Source organism: Callithrix jacchus, chromosome 17 (assembly GCF_049354715.1).
Source record: "Callithrix jacchus isolate 240 chromosome 17, calJac240_pri, whole genome shotgun sequence".
NCBI classification, from domain to species: Eukaryota; Metazoa; Chordata; class Mammalia; order Primates; family Cebidae; genus Callithrix; species Callithrix jacchus.
In genome coordinates, this window is record NC_133518.1 from 4,674,431 (window position 1) to 4,695,283 (window position 20,853).

The window sequence follows — 20,853 nt, forward strand, 5'->3', positions numbered from 1 at the left end:
GGTTTTTATTTGTTTGCTTGTTTTTTAGTTTATAGTGATAGTTTTACTCATAACTTAAAAGAATGTGTAATCTAAATGCACTTCCATTGCTTTGGGAGAAATAGTAATATCTGTATTTTGAGAAACTATGTTACACACTTTTAAGGTTGGTTTTGGATAATGTCTAAAATATATGAGAGTTTTGGTGATACTGGGATTTGGTTCAGAAATCCCAGGAACACCACAAAAAGATGAATGTTTCTGCTTTATAATTTTCTATCCTACAGGGTTTTCAAATGGGATTTTATAAAAATTTATAATCAGTAATTTTACAAAACACTTAAGCATCTCCCTAAATATAAGAAAGTGTAAAATTATGTAACTTGAAAATGTTGTACTTTTTATATAAACTAATATTGGTAAATTAAACTATGTCCCCAAAATGCCTCAACTGTAATATAGTTAGCTCAGTGTATCAGCTTCATACATTTTTCAAAGAGACTATGCCATTGAGGAGCTTAAAATGCCGCTAAGCATGTATTAAATTCTCAATTTTAACTTTATTTTTAAATGATTGTAATTTTACAATGTTGTTTTTGGATGAGGCTTACTGGGACTTTGTCATTCATATATATATGTGTGTGTGTGTGTATACATGCAAGTACATATATGTATAAGTGTATATATGTAGGTATTTGTAACATGTGGATCTTTTCACAAATAATATCTGAATACCTACATTTAATGTATACAATGTATTGATTTTACATGTATATATATATAGTGAGATGGTTAATACAATCAAATTAAATTAATGAACAAACTTATCTGTCACCTTACATAGTTACCTTTTGTGTAGTGAGAACAAATAAGATCTGTAAGCAAATTTTCAGCATACATAAACTATAGTGATAAAACTGTATATTAGGTCATAATAACTTGTTTTATAATTAGTAATTCGTACCATTTGAACAACATCTCTCATTTTCCCTGCCTCCAGCCAGGCCCTACCGCCCATCTTTATACTCTCTGCTTCTAGGAGTTCAACATTTTTATTTTCTTTATAAAAGTAGATCATACAGTATTTGTCTTTCTGTGTCTGGCATATTTCACTTAGCATAATGTTATCTGGGTCTATACATGTTGTCAAAATGGCAAGGTTTTATTATTTTTTAGGGATGAACAATATTCTATTTAGTGTATTAGCATGTTTTCTTTACTCAGTATCCAGAAACATTTTAGGTTTGTTTTATATCTTGGCAATTGTAAATAATGATTCAAGGAACATGGAGGTGCAGATGTTTATTTGAAATACTAAATTTATGGTATATGCAGAAATGAGATAGCTGGATTGTATAGTAGTACTGTTACATTTTTTTATAGAACCCTTATTATGGTGGTTTTCATCATGACACTAAAACATTGCAAGTCACCAGGAATGTACAGCATTTAAAAAAATATATACTTGTTAATACTTGTTATAACTTTTATTTTTGATACTAGCAATTCTAATGTGTGTGAAGTAATATCTCACCATAGTTTTAATTTGCAACTGCCAGATTGGTGATACTGAGCACCTTTCTCTATGCCTGTTGACCAATTGTATGTTTTCATTGAAAATCACCTATATAGTCTTTGGCTTATTTTTCAATCTTGTTATTATTATTATAATTATTATTATAATTTTTCCTTTGATTCATATGAGTTTCTTAAATATTTTGGATACTAACAACTTACCAGATATAGTTTTCTCATTTTATTGTTCTCTTGGTTGTGCAGAAGCTTTTTAGTTTGATGCAGTATTTGTGTTTGCTCATTTGTATTTGCTTTAATTGCACTTTTGCTGTTGTATCCAGAAATTAATTTTCCAGACCAATATTAAAGTTTCTTCATGTATTTTCTTTAAAAAAATTTTAGGGTTTTATGTCTTACTTTAGAGTCTTTATTTTATATTTAGTTAATTTTCAAATATAGTATCAGAAAAATGGTCTAATTTTATTTTTTTACATGTGGCTATTTAGTTTTCCCAGAAGGAAGTATGAAAGAGACTATATTTTCTGCATTGCATATTCTCAGTGCCTTACTGTTAAAGATAAGTTGATCTTATATAGACGGATTTGTTTCTGGGCTCTCCATTCTGTTCCATTGATTATGGTATGCATTGGTATGCACAAACCATCCTGTTTTTAATACAATAGTTTCCAAATGTAGTTTGAAATCAAAAAGTATAATGCCCCCTGGTTTGTTCTTATTCCTAAAACTGCTTTGGCTATTCAAAGCAAGTCTCTTGTAGTTTCATATAAATTTCAGGATTGCATATTCTATTAGTTTAAAAAATGTTACTGGAATTTTGACAGGGCATGTATTGAATCTATAGATTACTTTAAATAATTTGACACTTTAACAATATTTATCTTCTTAATCCATAAACATGAAATATTTTTGCATTTATTTGTGCCATCTTCAATTTTTTTATTAATATTTTAAATATTTCAATATAAAGCTTTTGCACCCTGGTTAAATATATTGCTAAGAAATTTATTATTAATGCTATTTCAATGAGATTATTATTTTTACATTTTTATTTGGCAGTTTTTTGTTAGTATATGGAAATACAAATGATTTGTATGTTAATTTTATATTTCTCTAATTTACCAAGTGTGTTTTTTAGTTGAAAAAGTCTTTTGGTATGCTATTCATGGTTTTCTATGTGTAATATAATGCCATCTAAAAACTGACATTTTTACAGCTTTCCTTTCAATTTGGATGCCTTTTTTTCTCCTTTTTTTTTCATTGAGACAAGGTCTCATTCTGCCACTCAGACTAGAGTGCAGTGGTGTAATCATGGATCACTGAAGCCTTAGCCCTTAGGCTCAAGCAGTTCTCTTATCTTAGCCTCCCAAGTATTGACAGTTATAGGTGTGCATTTTCCATACCTGACTAATCGATCCTGCCCCCTCAGTCTCCCAAAGTGCTGGGATTACAGACATGAGCCACTGAATCTGGCTGGATGTCTTTTCAAAAATTTTCTTGCCTAATTGTTCTGCCTAGGACTACCAGTACTATGTTAAAACAGAAGCATTAAAAATAGACATAATGTACCCCTGTACTGGTTTTTGTGCAGCTGAAGGAGCAAACACCACTTCTAATTTCATAGACTGGTTTCAGCAGGTAAGATCACCTTTTGATTGGCTAATAGCATCTCTTCGGATTTGCAGCAGAGAGGGGTTGTACGTAGGTCACATGACTGTTTTTGCTCTGCTTTGGGGTTTGTCTTTGGTGTGTAGTTACCCACAGCCTGGATAGTTGTTAATCTTGTCTTATTTCTTGGCAGACTGGACTGCTTTCAGGACTTTGATTTGCAGGGCCAGCAGCAGTTGGGTTAACATCTGGTGAACCTAATATGAGCTGTGTGGGTGAGTGTGAGCTTATTGAGCACCTGGCAGTGACCCACAGGTCACTCTGTGGGCTTCTAGGTGGGCAAAACTGGCCACAGAGTGTGGCTAAAAGTGCGGAAACTGAGTTACTGAATTGTTTCAGAGAGCACAGTAAAAACCAAGGTCTGCAGGCCTACCTCTATAATTACAAATAGGCATCTCCCTCCAGATCTCCACATGTGCAGGTACCACTGCTAGACCATGGCTAGAAGGAGCTGGAGTTAATTACAGTCACTGCAGAATTTTAAGTGGCACCAAGATAGGTGAATCATTTATTGTTCTTTAGCCGAGATCAAGGGTTCTCAAGTTTGCCACATGAATGAAGGTCTGCCTTCTCAAAATGACTTCAGTCAGACTTTGGCTTTAGCGAGTTTTAAAAACACTCTACTTGAAAAACAAAATTATTATAAAGGTATCTTTTTCAAGAAGGGGTCTCAACATATCACCCAGGCTGATCTCAAACTGTTGGCTTGAAGTGATTCTTCTGCATCAGCCTACCAAGTTTCTAGGATTACAAGTTTGAACCACCGTGTCTGCCAACATAATGTATTCCATGTAGTATTTCTTGTAAGACTTTTCTAGGGGTAATAAACACCCTTAGCTTTTTTAAATTATAGAACATCTTTATTTTTTTCTTTTTCTTGAGATGGAGTCTTGCACTATTGCCCAGGCTGGAGTACAATGGTGCAATCTCGGCTCACTGCAACCTCTGCCTCCTGAGTTTAAGCGATTTTCCTGCCTCAGCATTCTACCTGTGATTATAGGCATGCACCACCACACCTGGCTAATTTTTGTATTTTTGGTGGAGACAGGGTTTCACCATTTTGGTTAGGCTGGTCTCAAACTCCTGACCTTGTGATCTGCCCACCTTGGCCTCCGAAAGTGCTGGGATTACAGGCATAGGCTGCAGTGCCCATTTTTTTTGTTTTTTCTTATTTTTAAAGTAAATTTCTCACTGATTAAGTGTCTCTGGTTAATAGTATTTTTTTCATCACTTTGAAATTGGGACGTTCTTAGTGAGTCCCTTTTCTTTTCAGGTAATATCTCTACTACTTTTTGCTTTCTTCTTCATAGACTTTTCAATGAAAATATTGGTCTAGTTGAGAAAATAAAAAAAAGAAAAAGAAAAAGGGGGGAAAAAAGCAAATATTGGTCTACTTGATAGTATCCAGTAAGTTTCATATTCCATGTTCAGGTTTCTCAAATTTTTGTTTTTTTTTTTATGCCTCAACATTTATAAATAATATTTCTTTAGTTTTCTGAATTACTTTTTCTGGTTTATTAAGCCTGTTGTTTCTCTAGTAAACTTTTCATCAATTGCATTTTTTCAGTTTCACAATTTCTACTGTTTTTTATAGTTTTTATCTTTTTGTTCACAGATTTTTCATGAATATTTTTTCTTATTTTGTTATCTTTGTTTTCTTTTTGCTACAGAATATATTTAGTATCATTATTTTGACATCTTTGTCAGATAGTTGTACAGATGTTCTTTTCTTAAGAAGTTCTGGGGATTTATTTTGTTTCTTCAAGTAGGATATGTTTTCTGCCTTTTTTCTTATGTCCTGAGATCCTTTGATGAAGTTTGGAAAGTAATAAATAAGCTGTCTAATCTGATATTAAAAGACTTGCTTAAAGACTAGCTATAGCAATCATCCAGGCTATAAACTTTTAGTGTTTCACAAACATATTCTCAGTTGTGTCTTTTTACTTTTATATGTTATTTCTAAGTTAAAGAGATTTTCTTTTCAGATTCTAGAATCTTGCTTCCCTAGTTGACTTTGGCATTGCAGTTTTTCTAGTATTGTGACAAGCATTTGCCTTTCTTCTCAGCATTAACTTTATCATTGTGTTGGTTGTGTTGGACAGTCTGTAAGCTAGACCTGGTTACCTTGTGCAGCATAGAAAAATTTCAGGGAAAATTCCAGGAATGTGTGAAGAGGGAAAAGAATAGCCATATGCTCAGTATGAATAATTTATCAGATAACACATATGAAAGCTCCAAAAGTGAAGGAGAAAACCAGAGTTTAAAATATGGATTGGAATGCTGTGTTCCAATGGAATTGATTCTTGAAAAGCCTAGGTTTATTTCTCTTACTTTGATGGAGAACATTTTTCTGATGTATGCTTACTATGCTCTTAAATTCTCTAAGTCTTCTGTTCATTCAATAATTTGTTGATGCATTCACAGTGGAAGGCAAACTTCTTTTATTACCCTGTGAGTACTCATATAATCTTACTGCTCTTTCATTGCTTTAAGGTACGTGGGAAAATTTTCACGCGTTTTTAGAGACCACTGTGTTTAGCTATTTTAAAAGATCTACATTAGATATCTGTGAGAGGAGTAGGGAAAACATTAGACTTTGGTTAACAGATTCCAGAAGTACCAGCAACAAATGTCATGTGTTCTCTGCTTTATAATTTCCAGTCAGGTGATCATAGAGAAAATAGACTGAGAACTTTCATCAGACCACAAAGAATCTAATTGAGTACAAGAAAATCTAAACATCTGTTTGACTTTAAAAGTATTTTTTTCTTAGTAGGAACTAAGCATAGGAGCTTACAGATTTAAATGCTGTATGGCAATTCTATGGTTGAATAGTTGATTTTATTTACTCACTTCATAGATTTCTTAAAAACACTAATATCATAGGTTACTTACAACCCTGTCCAGCATATAGTAAACTCCCAATTACCTATTTTTTTGTGACTATACTATAATTTTTATCTTCTTTTCTATGAAGATTAGTAGGACTACGTCCTATATTTTGTTCTTTTTACTTTCTGATTCACTGTATTCCAACTTTGCCTGTAATTTCAGAAATTCCGAGGTAATGTGCTTAAATGTATATGTTATATAAAAAGTGTATTATATAATTAATGGGCACCTCACATTCATTAAAATCTTTTATATGTTTGTTTACTGAATATAAAAAGTTATTAGCATTTCACTTTTCTCAAATTTTATTATGTGAATAATTATATACATTTGTTTCTAATTGTTCACTTTGTATGTTAGTGTTTTATACCATATTGTTTAATATTTACGTTGTTCATATTATTTAGAAATGTACTAGTTTGCTTTGCTTTTAAAGCATTATAACCTTTACATTTTGTGTAAAAATAGCAGCAAAATAATGATATAATATGGAAGATAATTCAGTACTATTTAACTGTTTGTTTCTTCCAACTTTCTCATAAAAGTATTTATGGTATATACCCAGTAATGGGATTGCTGGGTCAAATCGAATTTCTATTTCTAGGTTTTTAAGGACTCGCCACACTGTCTTCCACAATGGTTGAACTAATTTACACTCCCACCAGCAGTGTAAAAGTGTTCCTATTTCTCCACATCCTCTCCAGCATCTGTTGTCTCCAGATTTTTTAATGATCATCATTCTAACTGGAGGGAAGCAAAACACACTGCCATGTGTGTACCAATGCAACTATCTTACATGTTCTGCACATGTACCCCAAAACCTAAAACACAATAAAAAATAAAAAATTTTTAAAAAGTATTTATGAATGATATTAATGCATTTTCTATGAAATGGTATTGCTTTAATTGTACACTAATGATTCAAACTTCATGGGCTTCAATAGCAAAGACATGGAATCGACGTAGGTGCCAATAGTGGTTGATTGGATAAAGAAAATGTGGTATCTATACACATAGATACCACATATCTTTGAAATACTACATAGACATAAAAACAGGACAAAATTATGTTCTTTGTAGCAAAGTTGATGCAGCTGGAGGCCATTATCTTAAGTAAATTAATGCAGAAACAGAAAACCAAATTATGCATATTCTTATAAGTGAGAGCTAAATACTGGGCATACATAAATATAAAGAAGAAAACAATAGCCACTAGGGACCACTAGAGGAGGAAGGAAGAGAAGGAGCCAAGGACCAAAAAGCAACCTATTAGGTACTGTGCTCACTACCTGAGTAGTAGTAGTACCCCAAAACTTAGAAGTACATAATACAGCTATGTAGCAAACCTACACATGTAGCCTCTGAATCTAAAGTAAAGTTGAAATAAGAAAAGCCACCAAAATATGTGCTCTTTATGAATGTGCAGTCATGGTTGAAAGCAGTAGCTATCTAGAATAATAATTTTTTAAGTAATACATTATGTTTATTCAATTTTTTGTTAATTTTTTTTGTTAGATTTTGTTCTGCCAGTTTTACATTCCTGTGTCTCATTTTAGAGCAGGATATGTCAAATTAATTGCGTTTTCATTTTTATTTTTGTATTAAATTTTACATGCCAGTATTCAGCTCTGTAAAAATTAAGACAATGCTTGGTCAGAAGTCAGATATGAATCAGCCGTATATCTATTGCCAGGATAATTATTTTTGTGTTTGTTTGCCTGTGTAAATGTTGCCCCATTTTATGACTTATATACTTGCTTTTTATTGGTTGGTTGTCAATAGTTGTTTTGTTTCTAATTGTAAAAAATACATAACAAAATTTATAATCTTGAATTTTTTTATAATTTTGTTATGTTAAATATATTGTTAGCAGCATATCACTAGAACATTTTTATTTGTGTAAAAGAAATATGCAATACACATGAACTCACTACTTATTTTTCCCATTGACTGGCCCTTTACAAATGTCATTCTATTTTCTCTTTTTAAGGGACTAACTACTTTAGATATTTCATGTAAGTATATTCCTACAGTATTTTTGTGTGTGTGACCAGCTTATTAAATTTAACATAATGTCTTCAAAATTTGTCTTTATGGTAGATAATAGAAAATTTCCTGCTTTATAAAAGCTGAGTAATATTTCGTAGTCTTTATATTTCAAATTATATTTTTTCATTTATTTGGTCCAAGAAGTTTAAATTGCTTTTACCTGTTGACTTTCGTGGATAATGCATCAATACATTGTGTGCAAGTAACTCACTTGGCCATTTATGCAAGAATTTTTAATCTGTGCTTCATTCTATTTCATGCCTTTGCTGTTCTGCCTTTATACCAGTACTAACATGCTTTTTTATTGTAGCTTTGTTTTGTGTCTGGAAATTATTAAGCATAATGCCTCTGATATTTTTCTTTTCTTTCTTTTTTTTTTTTTTTTTTTAAGATTGTCAAGCTTCTCATGGTTCCTCAAAATTTCAATAATTTTGCAGGATTTTTTTTTTCTATTTTCAGAGAAGTAAAATTGGGAATTAAAAAGGGTGATGTTGAATGTGTGGGTCACTTTGGGCAATATGGAAATTTTCACAATATCATGTCTTCTAACCCTTGAACAACAGCATACTCAAGAATGTGTTTTTTAATTTTCATAGTTTGTAAATTTTTTAGTTTTTGTTCTGTTCCTATTTCTAGTTTTATTCCATTCAGGTTATAAAAATAGTCTAAAATTTTAACTTTAAATATTTGTTAAGACATGTTTTGTGGTCTCACAGATGGTCTATCTAGAAAATATTTCATGAGCTACTAAAAAGTATGTGTATTCTTCTATCTGAATACATTTGTTAACTGTAATTGCTTTACAGTGCATTCAAGATTTTGTTCCCTTATTAATATTTTTTCTTGCTTAAATATTGATTATTGAAAGTGGATTATTGAAGTGTCCTACCATTATTATATTGGTGCCTATTTGTTAACCCAGTTCTGTCAATGTTTGCTTTATGTGTTTGGGAAAACTAGTGTCAGATATATTTATAGGTTCTCAATGAATGAACCATTCTATAATTTAATATCCTTTGTCTCTTGTGAATTTTGACATAAATTATATGAAATATGACAGTTTTTGATTAATATAATTGTTGTATCCCATCTCATTTGGTTAACACTTACATGGAATGTTTTTTCTATCCTGCCATTTTCAGTCCATTTTAAAAATTGGATCTGAAGTAAGTCTCTTGGAGACATGGTATAGTTAGATTGTGTGTGTGTTTTTTTTTAATTTTGTTAAAAAATCCTTTTATTCGGCCGGGCGCGGTGGCTCAAGCCTGTAATCCCAGCACTTTGGGAGGCCGAGGCGGGTGGATCACGAGGTCAACAGATCGAGACCATCTTGGTCAACATGGTGAAACCCCGTCTCTACTAAAATTACAAAAAATTAGCTGGGCACGGTGGTGCGTGCCTGTAATCCCAGCTGCTTGGGAGGCTGAGGCAGGAGAATTGCCTGAACCCAGGAGGCGGAGATTGCGGTGAGCAGAGATCACACCATTGCACTCCAGCCTGGGTAACAAGAGCGAAACTCCGTCCCAAAAAAAAAAATCCTTTTATTCAGTATATGTATTTTTATTAGTAAGCTTAGTACGTGAATATTTAACTTCTTTTCTAAAAAAAACTTACTATTACCATTCTGTTTTTATTTAGCAGTTTTAGATATTTTGTCTCTCGTTCTTTGTTTAATAACTAGTTGATAGTGGCATGCCTTGGCTCCAACTTAACTTTTTGTTTGTCTTCATAGGTGTTTTATATGTGGTAAAGGTAGGGATTACAAAAAATATCTTAAAGTTACCATTGATTTTAAACAGGCAACACTTACCCTCTGTTGCACACAAAAATTTATACTCATTACATTTGCCTTCAACTTTGTTATCAATGTCACTAATAATATACTGTATTGGATATACATTAACAAAATTTTAAAATTATTTTTATGCTTTTATCTTTCTAATTTTTCTTCTGTTTAACAAATCAAGGACTAGCTGAAACATATCTTTTAAATTTTAGAGTATAATTCAAAGTGATTTTTGAATCTTGGTAATACTACTATACATTTTTATAGTTGTGTATATACGTATCTTTACCAGAGAGTTAGGTATTTTTATATGATTTGACGTTCTTTCGTGTATCTTATTTTCAATGGGAGAGACTTCCTTATGCATTTCTTATAGCTTAGTTCTGTTGACACACTTATCTACATTTTGATTATCTTGGAGAGTCTATTTATCTTCATTTTAAAGAATACTTTTGCTGGACATAGTATTCTTGTTTGGAATTTGAGTTTGTATATTATATTACCCAGCTTTGTTCTTGCCTGAAAATTTTGTTTATACGTCTGCTGGTAATCTTGCAAGAGCACCATATAAATGACACCTTTCACTTCTCTTCCTGCATTCTATATTCTCTTCGTGGCTTTGACTTTCAATACTATATTATATTGTGTCTTTTTAGAGATCTCTGTATTAGTCTTAGTTGAAATTTGCTGAGTTTGTTATTTTTGTTTTATATATATATATATTAATGTTGAAGTGCATGTCAGTCTTATTTTGTACTTCTGCTTCACAAATTTTATTTCTTGTATTTATTTTTTTAATAGTTTTATTTTTGTTATTTCATTTTGTTTTCTGTGTTCCCATTTCACTCAATGAATGTCATTGAAATGACAATTTTAAATTTTGAAGGTTTTTTTAATTTTAAAAAACAGATCTAGCTGAATTCACATTGTTTCAGGTAATATTTACATCTTTATTTTCCTTGTATTGGTTTTTGGATACTCACTTTATTCCTTTGATTTAGCCATATAGTTCTGATTTTTTTTTTTTAATTTTTTATTGGATTATAGGTTTTGGGGTACATGAGCAGAGCATGCAAGACAGTTGCGTAGGTACACACATGGCAGTGTGCTTTGCTTTTCTTCTCCCCTTCACCCACATTTGGCACTTCTTTATTTTTTATTAAAAGCACAAGTCCATCTTTATTCCTCTAAACCTCAAAGCCAATTCTTTTATAAATTAAGCTTTCAAATATATGTGGGCCTAGTTCTGAGTGCTCCATCCCATTCCTTTGGTCTTCTCACCTAACCCTGCACCAAAAGATAATGAATAGTTAACGATACATTATAATAAGACACATCTCAGACATACTTTTTCTTCCGTAGGTTTTTTTATGGAAATCAATCTTATCCACCTTTCTTGTCAGTGTCTCTGGCTACCAAAGAACATCTACTATCCTGATTTTTCTTTTTTCTTTTTTTTATTGCATTTTAGGTTTTGGGGTACATGTGCAGAACATGCAAGACCGTTTCATGGGTACACACATGGCAGTGTGTTTTGCTGCCTTCCTCCCCTTCACCCACATTTGGCATTTCTCCCCAGGCTATCCTTCCCCAGCGCCCCCCCCGCTTTCCCTCCCCTCTTTCCCCCAATAGACCCGAGTGTTTGGTACTCCCATCCCTGTGTCCATGTGTTCGCATTTTTCATCACCCTCCTATGAGTGAGAATATGCGGTATTTCATTTTCTGTTCTTGTGTCAGTTTACTAAGAATGATGTTCTCCAGATTCATCCATGTCCCTACAAATGACACGAACTCATCATTTTTGATTGCTGCATAATATTCCATGGTGTATATGTGCCACATTTTCCCAGTCCAGTCGCATTTGGGTTGGTTCCAGGTCTTTGCTATTGTAAACAGTGCTGCAATGAACATTCGTGTACATGCGTCCGTATAGTAGAACGATTTATAGTCCTTTGGATATATACCCAGTAATGGGATTACTGGGTCAAATGGAATTTCTATTTCTAAGGCCTTGAGGAATCGCCACACTGTCTTCCACAATGGCTGAACTAGTTTACACTCCCACCAACAGTGTTCCTATTTCTCCACATCCTCTCCAGCATCTGTTGTCTCCACATTTTTAATGATCGCCATTCTAACTGGCGTGAGATGGTATCTCAATGTGGTTTTGATTTGCATCTCTCTAATGACCAGTGATGATGAGTATTTTTTCATGTTTGTTGGCCTCATGTATGTCTTCATTTATAAAGTGTCTGTTCATATCCTTTGCCCATTTTTGAATGGGCTTGTTTTTTTCCTGTAAATCTGTTTGAGTTCTTTGTAAATTCTGGATATCAGCCCTTTGTCAGATAGGTAAACTGCAAAAATTTTTTCCCATTTTGTTGGTTGCCGATTCACTCTAGTGACTGTTTCTTTTGCCATGCAGAAGCTGTGAAGTTTGATTAGGTCCCATTTATCTATTTTGGCTTTTTTTGCCAATGCTTTTGGTGTTTTGTTCATGAAGTCCTTGCCTTCTCCTATGTCCTGAATGGTTTTGCCTAGATTTTCTTCTAGGGTTTTTATGGTGCCAGGTCTTATGTTTAAGTCATTAATCCATCTGGAGTTAATTTTAGTGTAAGGTGTCAGGAAAGGGTCCAGTTTCTGCTTTCTGCACATGGCTAGCCAGTTTTCCCAACACCATTTATTAAACAGGGAATCCTTTCCCCATTGCTTGTTTTTGTGAGGTTTATGAAAGATTGTATGGTTGTAGATATGTTGTGTTGCCTCCGATGCCTCTGTTCTGTTCCATTGGTCTATATCTCTGTTTTGGTACCAGTACCATGCTGTTTTGATTACTGTAGCCTTGTAGTATGGTTTGAAATCCGGTAGTGTGATACCCCCAGCTATGTTCTTTTTGCTTAGAATTGACTTGGCTATGCGGGCTCTCTTTTGGTTCCATATGAAGTTCATGGTGTTTTTTTCCAGTTCTGTGAAGAAAGTCAATGGTAGCTTGATGGGGATAGCGTTGATTCTGTAAATTACTTGGGGCAGTATAGCCATTTTCATGATATTAATTCTTTGTAACCATGAACATGGAATGCTTCTCCATCTGTTTGTGTTCTCTCTTATTTCATTGAGCAGTGGTTTGTAGTTTTCCTTGAAGAGGTCCCTTACATTCCTTGTGAGTTGTATTCCTAGGTCTTTTATTGTTTTTGTAGCAATTGTGAATGGCAGTTCATTCTTGATTTGGCGCTCTTTAAGCCTGTTATTGGTGTATAGGAATGCTTGTGATTTTTGCACATTGATTTTATATCCTGAGACTTTGCTGAAGTTGCTTATCAGTTTCAGGAGTTTTTGGACTGAGGCAATGGGGTCTTCTAGGTATACTATCATGTTTTCTGCAAATAGAGACAATTTGGCTTCCACCTTTCCTATTTGAATACCCTTTATTTCTTTTTCTTGCCTGATTGCTCTGGCTAGGACTTCCAGTAGTATATTAAATATGAGTGGTGAAAGAGGGCATCCTTGTCTAGTGCCGGATTTCAAAGGGAATGCTTCCAGTTTTTGCCCATTTAATATGATATTGGCTGTTGGTTTGTCATAAATAGCTTTTATTACTTTGAGATACGTGCCACTGATACCGAGTTTATTGAGGGTTTTTAGCATAAAGGGCTGTTGAATTTTGTCAAATGCCTTCTCTGCGTCAATTGAGATAATCATGTGGTTTTTGGTTTTGGTTCTGTTTATGTGGTGAATTACATTTATAGACTTGTGTATGTTGAACCAGCCTTGCATCCCTGGGATGAATCCTACTTGATCTTGATGGATAAGTTTTTTGATGTGCTGTTGCAATCGGCTTGCCAGTATTTTATTGAAGATTTTTGCATCTATGTTCATCATGGATATTGGCCTCAAGTTTCCTTTTCTTGTTGGGTCTCTGCCGGGTTTTGGTAACAGGATGATGTTGGTCTCATAAAATGATTTGGGAAGGATTCCCTCTTTTTGGATTATTTGGAATCGTTTCAGAAGGAATGGTACCCGCTCCTCTTTGTGTGTCTGGTAGAATTCGGCTGTGAACCCATCTGGACCTGGGCTTTTTTTGTGTGGTAGGCTCTTAATTGCTGCCTCTACTTTAGACCTTGTTATTGGTCTATTCATAGTTTCAGCTTCCTCTTGGTTTAGGCTTGGGAGGACACAGGTGTCCAGGAATTTATCCATTTCTTCCAGGTTTACTAGTTTAGGTACATAGAGTTGTTTGTAATATTCTCTGATGATGGTTTGAATTTATGTGGAGTCTGTGGTGATTTCCCCTTTATCGTTTTTTATTGCATCTATTTGGTTGTTCTCTCTTTTCTTTTTTATCAGTCTGGCAAGTGGCCTGTCTATTTTGTTGATACTTTCAAAAAACCAGCTCTTGGATTTATTGATTTTTTGGAGGATTTTTCGTGTCTCAATCTCCTTCAGTTCTGCTCTGATCTTAATTATTTCTTGTCTTCTGCTTGGTTTTGAATTTTTGATCTTGCTCCTCTAGCTCTTTCAATTTTGATGATAGGGTGTCAATTTTAGATTTCTCCACTCTTCTCACATGGGCACTTAATGCTATATATTTTCCTCTAGAGACTACTTTAAATGTGTCCCAGAGATTCTGGCATGTTGTGTTTTCATTCTCGTTGGTTTTGAAGAACTTCTATATTTCTGCCTTCATTTCATTGTTTATCCAGTCAACATTCAAGAGCCAGTTGTTCAGTTTCCATCAAGCTGTGCGATTCTGGGTTAGTTTCTGAATTCTGAGTTCTAACTTGATTGCACTATGGTCTGAGAGACTGTTTGTTATGATTTCAGTTGTTTTGCATTTGCTGAGGAGTGCTTTACTTCCAATTATGTGGTCAATTTTAGAGTAGGTGTGATTTGGTGGTGAGAAGAATGTATATTCTGTGGATTTGGGGTGGAGAGGTCTGTAAATGTCTATCAGGTTTGCTTGCTCCAGGTCTGAGTTCAAGCCCTGGATATCCTTGTTAATTTCCTGTCTGTTTGATCTGTCTAATATTGGCAGTGGAGTGTTAAAGTCTCCCTCTACTATTGTGTGGGAGTCTCAGTCTCTTTGTAAGTCATTAAGAACTTGCCTTATATATCTGGGTGCTCCTATATTGGGTCCACATATATTTAGGATCGTTAGCTCTTCTTGTATCGATCCTTTTACCATTATGTAATGACCTTCTTTGTCTCTTTTGATCTTTGTTGCTTTAAAGTCTATTTTATCAGAGATGAGAATTGCAACTCCTGCTTTTTTTTTTTTTTGCCCTTCATTTTCTCGGTAAATCTTCCTCCATCCTTTTATTTTGAGCCTTTGTGTATCCTTGCATGTGAGGTGGGTTTTTGGGATACAGCACACTGATGGGTTTTGGATTTTTATTCAATTTGCCAGTCTATATCTGTTGATTGGTGCATTTAGCCCATTTAAATTTAGGATTAATATTGTTATGTGTGAATATGATACTGCCATTTTGATGCTAGCTGGCTGTTTTGCCCATTAGTTGATGAAGATTCTTCATTTTGTTGATGCTCTTTAGCATTTAGTGTGTTTTTGGAATGGCTGGTACTGGTTCTTCCTTTCTATGTGTAGTGCCTTTTTCAGGTGCTCTTGTAAAGCAGTCCAGGTGTTGACAAAATCTCTGAGTACTTGCTTGTTCGCAAAGGATTTTATTTTTCCTTCACTTACGAAGCTCAGTTTGGCTGGATACGTAATTCTGGGTTGAAAGTTCTTTTCTTTAAGGATGTTGAATATCAGCCCCCACTCTCTTCTGGTTTGTAGAATTTCTGCCGAGATATCTGCTGTGAGTCTGATGGGCTTCCCTTTGTGGGTGACCCGACCTTTCTCTCTGGCTGCCCTTAGTATTTTCTCCTTCATTTCAACCCTCATGAATCTGACCATTAAATGCCTTGGGTTGCTCTTCTTGCAGAGTATTTTTGTGGTGTTCTCTGTATTTCCTGGATTTGATTGTTGGCCTGCCTTGCTAGGTTGGGGAAATTTTCCTGGATAATATCCTGAAGAGTATTTTCCAGCTTGAATTCGTTCTCTTCATCCCCTTCTGGGGGTGTAATTCAAATGTAGGTTAGGTCTCTTCACATAGTCTCACATTTCTTGGAGACTTTGTTCCTTTCTTTTTGTGCTTTTTTCTTTGATCTTGGTTTGTCTTTTGATTTCATTGAGTTGATCTTCGACTTCTGATATTCTTTCTTCTGCTTGGTCAGTTTGGCTGTTGAAACTTGTGCATGCTTGGTGAAGTTCTCGTGTTGTGTTTTTCAGCTCTTTCAATTCATTTATATTGCTCCCTAAGTTATCAATTCTTGTTATCATTTCCTCGAATCTTTTTTCAAATCTTATTTCAAAGTTCTTAGTTTCTTTGCATTGATTTAGAACATGTTCTTTTATCTCACAGAAGTTTCTCATTACCCACCTTCTGAAGTCTGATTCCGTCATTTCGTCACAGTCATTCTCCGTCCAGCTGTTTCCTTGTTGGTGAGGAGTTTTGGTCCTTTGTAGGAGGCGAGGTATTCTGGTTTCGGGTGTTTTCCTCCTTTTTGCACTGGTTTCTTCCCATCTTTGTGGATTTATCCACCTGTCGTCTGAGTAGTTCCTGTGTTTTCAGTTGGGTCTCTGAGTGGACGCCCAGATTGTTGATGATGAGGTATTTCTGTTACTTGGTTTTCCTTCTATCAGTCTAGCCCCTCTGCTGTATGACTGCTGACGTCCACTCCAGGCCCTGCTTGTCTGGGGTACACCTGTAGCAGCTGCAGAACAGTGAGGGATGCTACGTTTCTTCTGCTATCTTTGTCCCAGAATGACGCCCACCTAATGTCAGTCTGATCAGTCCTGTTTTAGGTGACTCTGGATATACAGGGTTCCGGGAGCTGCTTGAGGAGATGGTCTTAATAGGAGCTCAAGTGCTGAGCTGTGTGCTCCATTGTTCATTCAGGGCTGTTAGGCAGGTGTGTTTAAGTCTGCTGCAGCAGATCTCTTAAAACCCCTTTTTTTCCTCAGATGCTTTGTCTCGGGGGGTTGGGGCTTTATGAGTGTCCCTTGCACTATGCTGCCCAGCTAGGAGGCAGTCTAGTCACTATTTGCCTGCCAAGGCTCTGCCCTGCTGATGTGGTGTCTGCCCTGTTGCTGCAGGCTCTGCCCTGCAGCCGCCGGCTCCGCCACAGGCTCCGCTCTGCTGCCACCGGCTCCGTTCTGCAGCAGAGTCTCTCTGTTATGGCGGGTTGCCTCGGCAACAGCAGGCTGCGTCAGCAATGGGAGTGTACCTCAGTAGGGACGGTTTGCCTTGGTAATAGCGAACGTCCCTCCCCCATCAAGCTTCACCGTCCTGGGTTCAGCTGTGCCCGCCGTGAAACTCTCCACCCGGAGCTGTTTTGTTTGTCCCTGTGGGGGTGAAACCCACCAAGCCCGCTTGCCTGGCTCCCTGCCTCAGAGCGCCTTCCTTTTTTTTTTTCTTTAAGTTGAACGGATGGCTTTCTCTTAGGTGTTTCGGTCACCCGCTGTTAGAGCACCGGGATCTGTGTGATTTCCCGTGCAGCGAGCCACTGCACTGGCTCAAACGCCACTTCCCAGGAATCTCCTGGTCTGGCTCACTGTCCAAGTCCCATTTAATCAGATGGATATGCTAATCTGCCCTCCCAAATCTCAGATTGCCAGTTTAGCAGGGCACCCGGGCCAGTGTGTTTTGTATGGATTGTTGCAGAGTGCTGCTGTGCTGCGGCGCTGGCTGAAGCGGCCACAACAGCCGAAATGGCTGCACTTGCGTTCCGTGTCTCTTGTACACCTGGGATTTTCCCCATTCTTTGGGCAACAAAGATCTGTCTGGAAATGCGGCTTTGACTCACCCTCTGAGTGTTCACTGAGAGCTGCGATCCTGTGTTGTTCTTACTGCGCCATCTAGTTCTAATGTTTTGTTTATGTCGTAATCTTTGGTTGTGATTTGTACAAAAAAAGCCACATGTCAAAACATTTATGACTTGGCTTTGGCCTTGGGTAATATGGCACCAATTTTTTAGGCTAGAGGTTTTCAGAGTCTCTCAAAGCTGTTCTATGGATGTGTCTTCTCTGGGCTTTTGTGTTGGTTGTTCAGTTAAAGAAGATTTCCACATTTCTTATTGAGAGCCTGTAATCACTTTCTATGCTCATTGTCTGACTATGGAACTGAAGTCTTTGTTCTCTTGTAACACTCATTTACCTCAGCTGACCCAAACTGTCATTCAAAGTTTCCTTTCAGCACTGTCATGGATCCTGGAAATTAGTCTTTGGCAAGGCCACAGAAAGCCAGAAGCATGAACACATGTGGCACTATTTTCTTTATTTTTGGAAGGAGAAGCCAGGAGTTGCGAATTGTATTGGGGATGCAGAATGGGTGTGGTTGGTAAATATAAAATACTTTTCTTCCAATTCTGTATTGTTCTTGGCATTTTGCTTACTTGCAGTGCTGCAAATACTCGACTGGTTTCCATATTTCTCAATAAGGTATTTGGGTTAGTATATTTTTGTTAAGTTTATATGTCTATAAAGAAATCACAGTGTGTAGTATTTTATTGCCTCACTGTGTCAATGTGCTCAGTATAGTTTTATATTTATAAAGTATATTCACCTTAGTCAAATAAGTTAGATAATTTGTTACTGTTTTCTTAGCTGGACCCTTGTTCTTTTCCCTGCAGAGATATTGCCAAACCAGAACATAAAAGATTCATCTAAAAATGTAATACTGAGAAAATATGAAAGCTGTGACCTTGATAATTTATGCTTAAAGAAAGTCTGGCAAGATGTGAATAATTGCAAGGGGTAGAAAAATAGTTATAATTACCTTCAGCAGTGTTTGTCACCCATCTGTAGAAAAATATGCCAATGCAATAAATGTGGCAAAACTTCTCAGTGGTGCTCAATTCTTACTGAAGATAAGAACATTTGTAGCAGAGAGAAACCCTACAGTTGTGAAAAATGTGGCAGCCTGTAGGTCATTCTCATGCCTTATTAGAAATAAGAGAGCTTATACTGGAGAGAAACCCTACAAATATGAACAATGTGGCAAAGCCTTTACTCGCTCCTCAACGCTTGCTACACATAACATAATTCATACTGGAGAGAAACTCTACAGATGTGAAGAATGTGGCAGAGCGTTTACCCCCTCTTCAGCTCTTACTAGACAAGAGAATTCATACTGGAGAGAAACCCCACAAATGTGAAGAATGTGGCAAAGCCTTTACCTACTCCCCAAACCTTATTAAACACAAGAAAATTCATACTGGAGAGAAACCCTATTATTGTGAAGAATGTTGCAGAGCCTTTAAAAGCTTCTCAGACCTTACTAAACATAAGATAATGCATACTTTAGAGAGACCATAGAAATGTGAAGAATGTGGCAAAGTCTGTAGGTGGTTCTCAGAGCTTACAAAACATAAGATAATTCATGCTGGAGAGGAACCCTATAAATGTGAAGACTGTGGCAGAGGCTATATGTATCCTTCAGACCTGTCTCAACATAAGAGAACTCATACTGGAGAGAAACCCTACAAATGTGATGACTGTGGTCCTCAGGTATGACTAAACATAAGAGAACTCATACTGGAGCAAACTATACACGTGTGAAGAATGTGGCAGTCTTTTCCCACTTCTCATCCCTTTTTAACCACAGGAGACTACATACTGGAAGGCGACCTTAAAATGTGAGGAATGTGGCAAAGTGTTTCTCCGCCCTTACTAAACATAAGAGAATGAATAATGAAGAGAAACTACAGGTATTAAAAATGTAAAAAAGCCTTAGGCAGGTCCTCAACTTTTTTAAAAATATCAGAACAAATATGATATAAGTGGAATCACTATTGAAGGATATTTAACAAAAGACTTAGAGTATACAATAATTCTCTTATTATTTATGAACCTTACAAATAGAGAGGTACAGTACTTCTACTTACATTACAGATTTTATTATACACAGAAAAATTTAAGCAAGAGGAAAACCTTTTAAGAGTTCCACAAAATGCTAATTTTTAAAAATAATAATAGCTCCCAGATTTATTGATTTTTTTAAACAGCATTTTATGTCTCAGTCTTTTTCAATTCAGCTCTAAATTTTGTTATCGTATTCTACCAGCCTTGAAATTTACTTGCTCTTTCTTCTCTAGTTCGTTTACTTGTAATGTTAGGCTGTTAACATTACAAGTTAATCTTCTTTTAAAGTGTGAGCATTTAGCACTATAAATTATTGTCGTAACACTATAAATTATTGTCAACACTCCCTTAGCTGTTTTCTAAAGATTTTAGTATGTTGTAATATATCTTTGTTACCATTAATTTCAAAATCTTTCTGATTTAGCAGGAGTGTTCAGTTTCCATGTAATTGTATGTTTCTGAGTGAATTTCCTTAGTCTTGATTTCTAATATGATTGTGCTGTGGTCTGAGATGGCCATGAAATTTAGTTATTTTGCATTTGCTGAGGAGATTTTTATTCCTGATTATGATTGATTTTATAGTGTGTGTCATGTGATTAAAAAAATGCATATTTGTTTATTTTTGGTTAGAGTGTTCTGTAGATGTCTGTCAAGTCCATTTGACACAGTGCTGAATTTAAGTTCTTAATATCTGTTAATTTTGTGTCTCAATGATCTATCTAATATTGTCAATGAAGTATTAACGTCCCTCACACTATTGTGTAAAATTCTGTCTCTAAGAACTTGCTTTATTAGTCTAGATGCTTTTGCATTGAATGTATATATATTTAGCATTGTTGTCCCTTTACTATTATGTAATGCCTTTATCTTTTTATGATCTTAGTTGATCTAAAATCTGTTTTGCCAGAAACAAGGATTGAAACTCTTGCTTTTTTCTGTCTCTTTATTTGCTTGGTAGTTTTTCTCCATTTTTTAATTTTGAGCCTGTGTGACATAAGTGTCTTGAAGACAATATACCAGTGGGTCT

At 35.4% G+C, this 20,853-nt stretch overlaps 1 protein-coding gene across 4 annotated transcripts in view; it reads left to right on the forward strand.

The window, feature by feature from the left end:
• Nucleotides 1-20,853, forward strand: part of LOC100386657 (uncharacterized) — a 118,253-nt gene that overhangs the window by 24,193 nt on the left and 73,207 nt on the right. For 2 of the 4 annotated variants that reach the window (XM_078354910.1, XM_078354911.1), the window contains 2 exons: nucleotides 8,063-8,087; nucleotides 18,596-19,672. The gene's annotated coding sequence lies outside the window, so the exon portion shown is untranslated. The remainder of the gene's footprint in view (nucleotides 1-8,062; nucleotides 8,088-18,595; nucleotides 19,673-20,853) is intronic. The other 2 variants (XM_078354908.1, XM_078354909.1) reach the window with 1 other exon arrangement.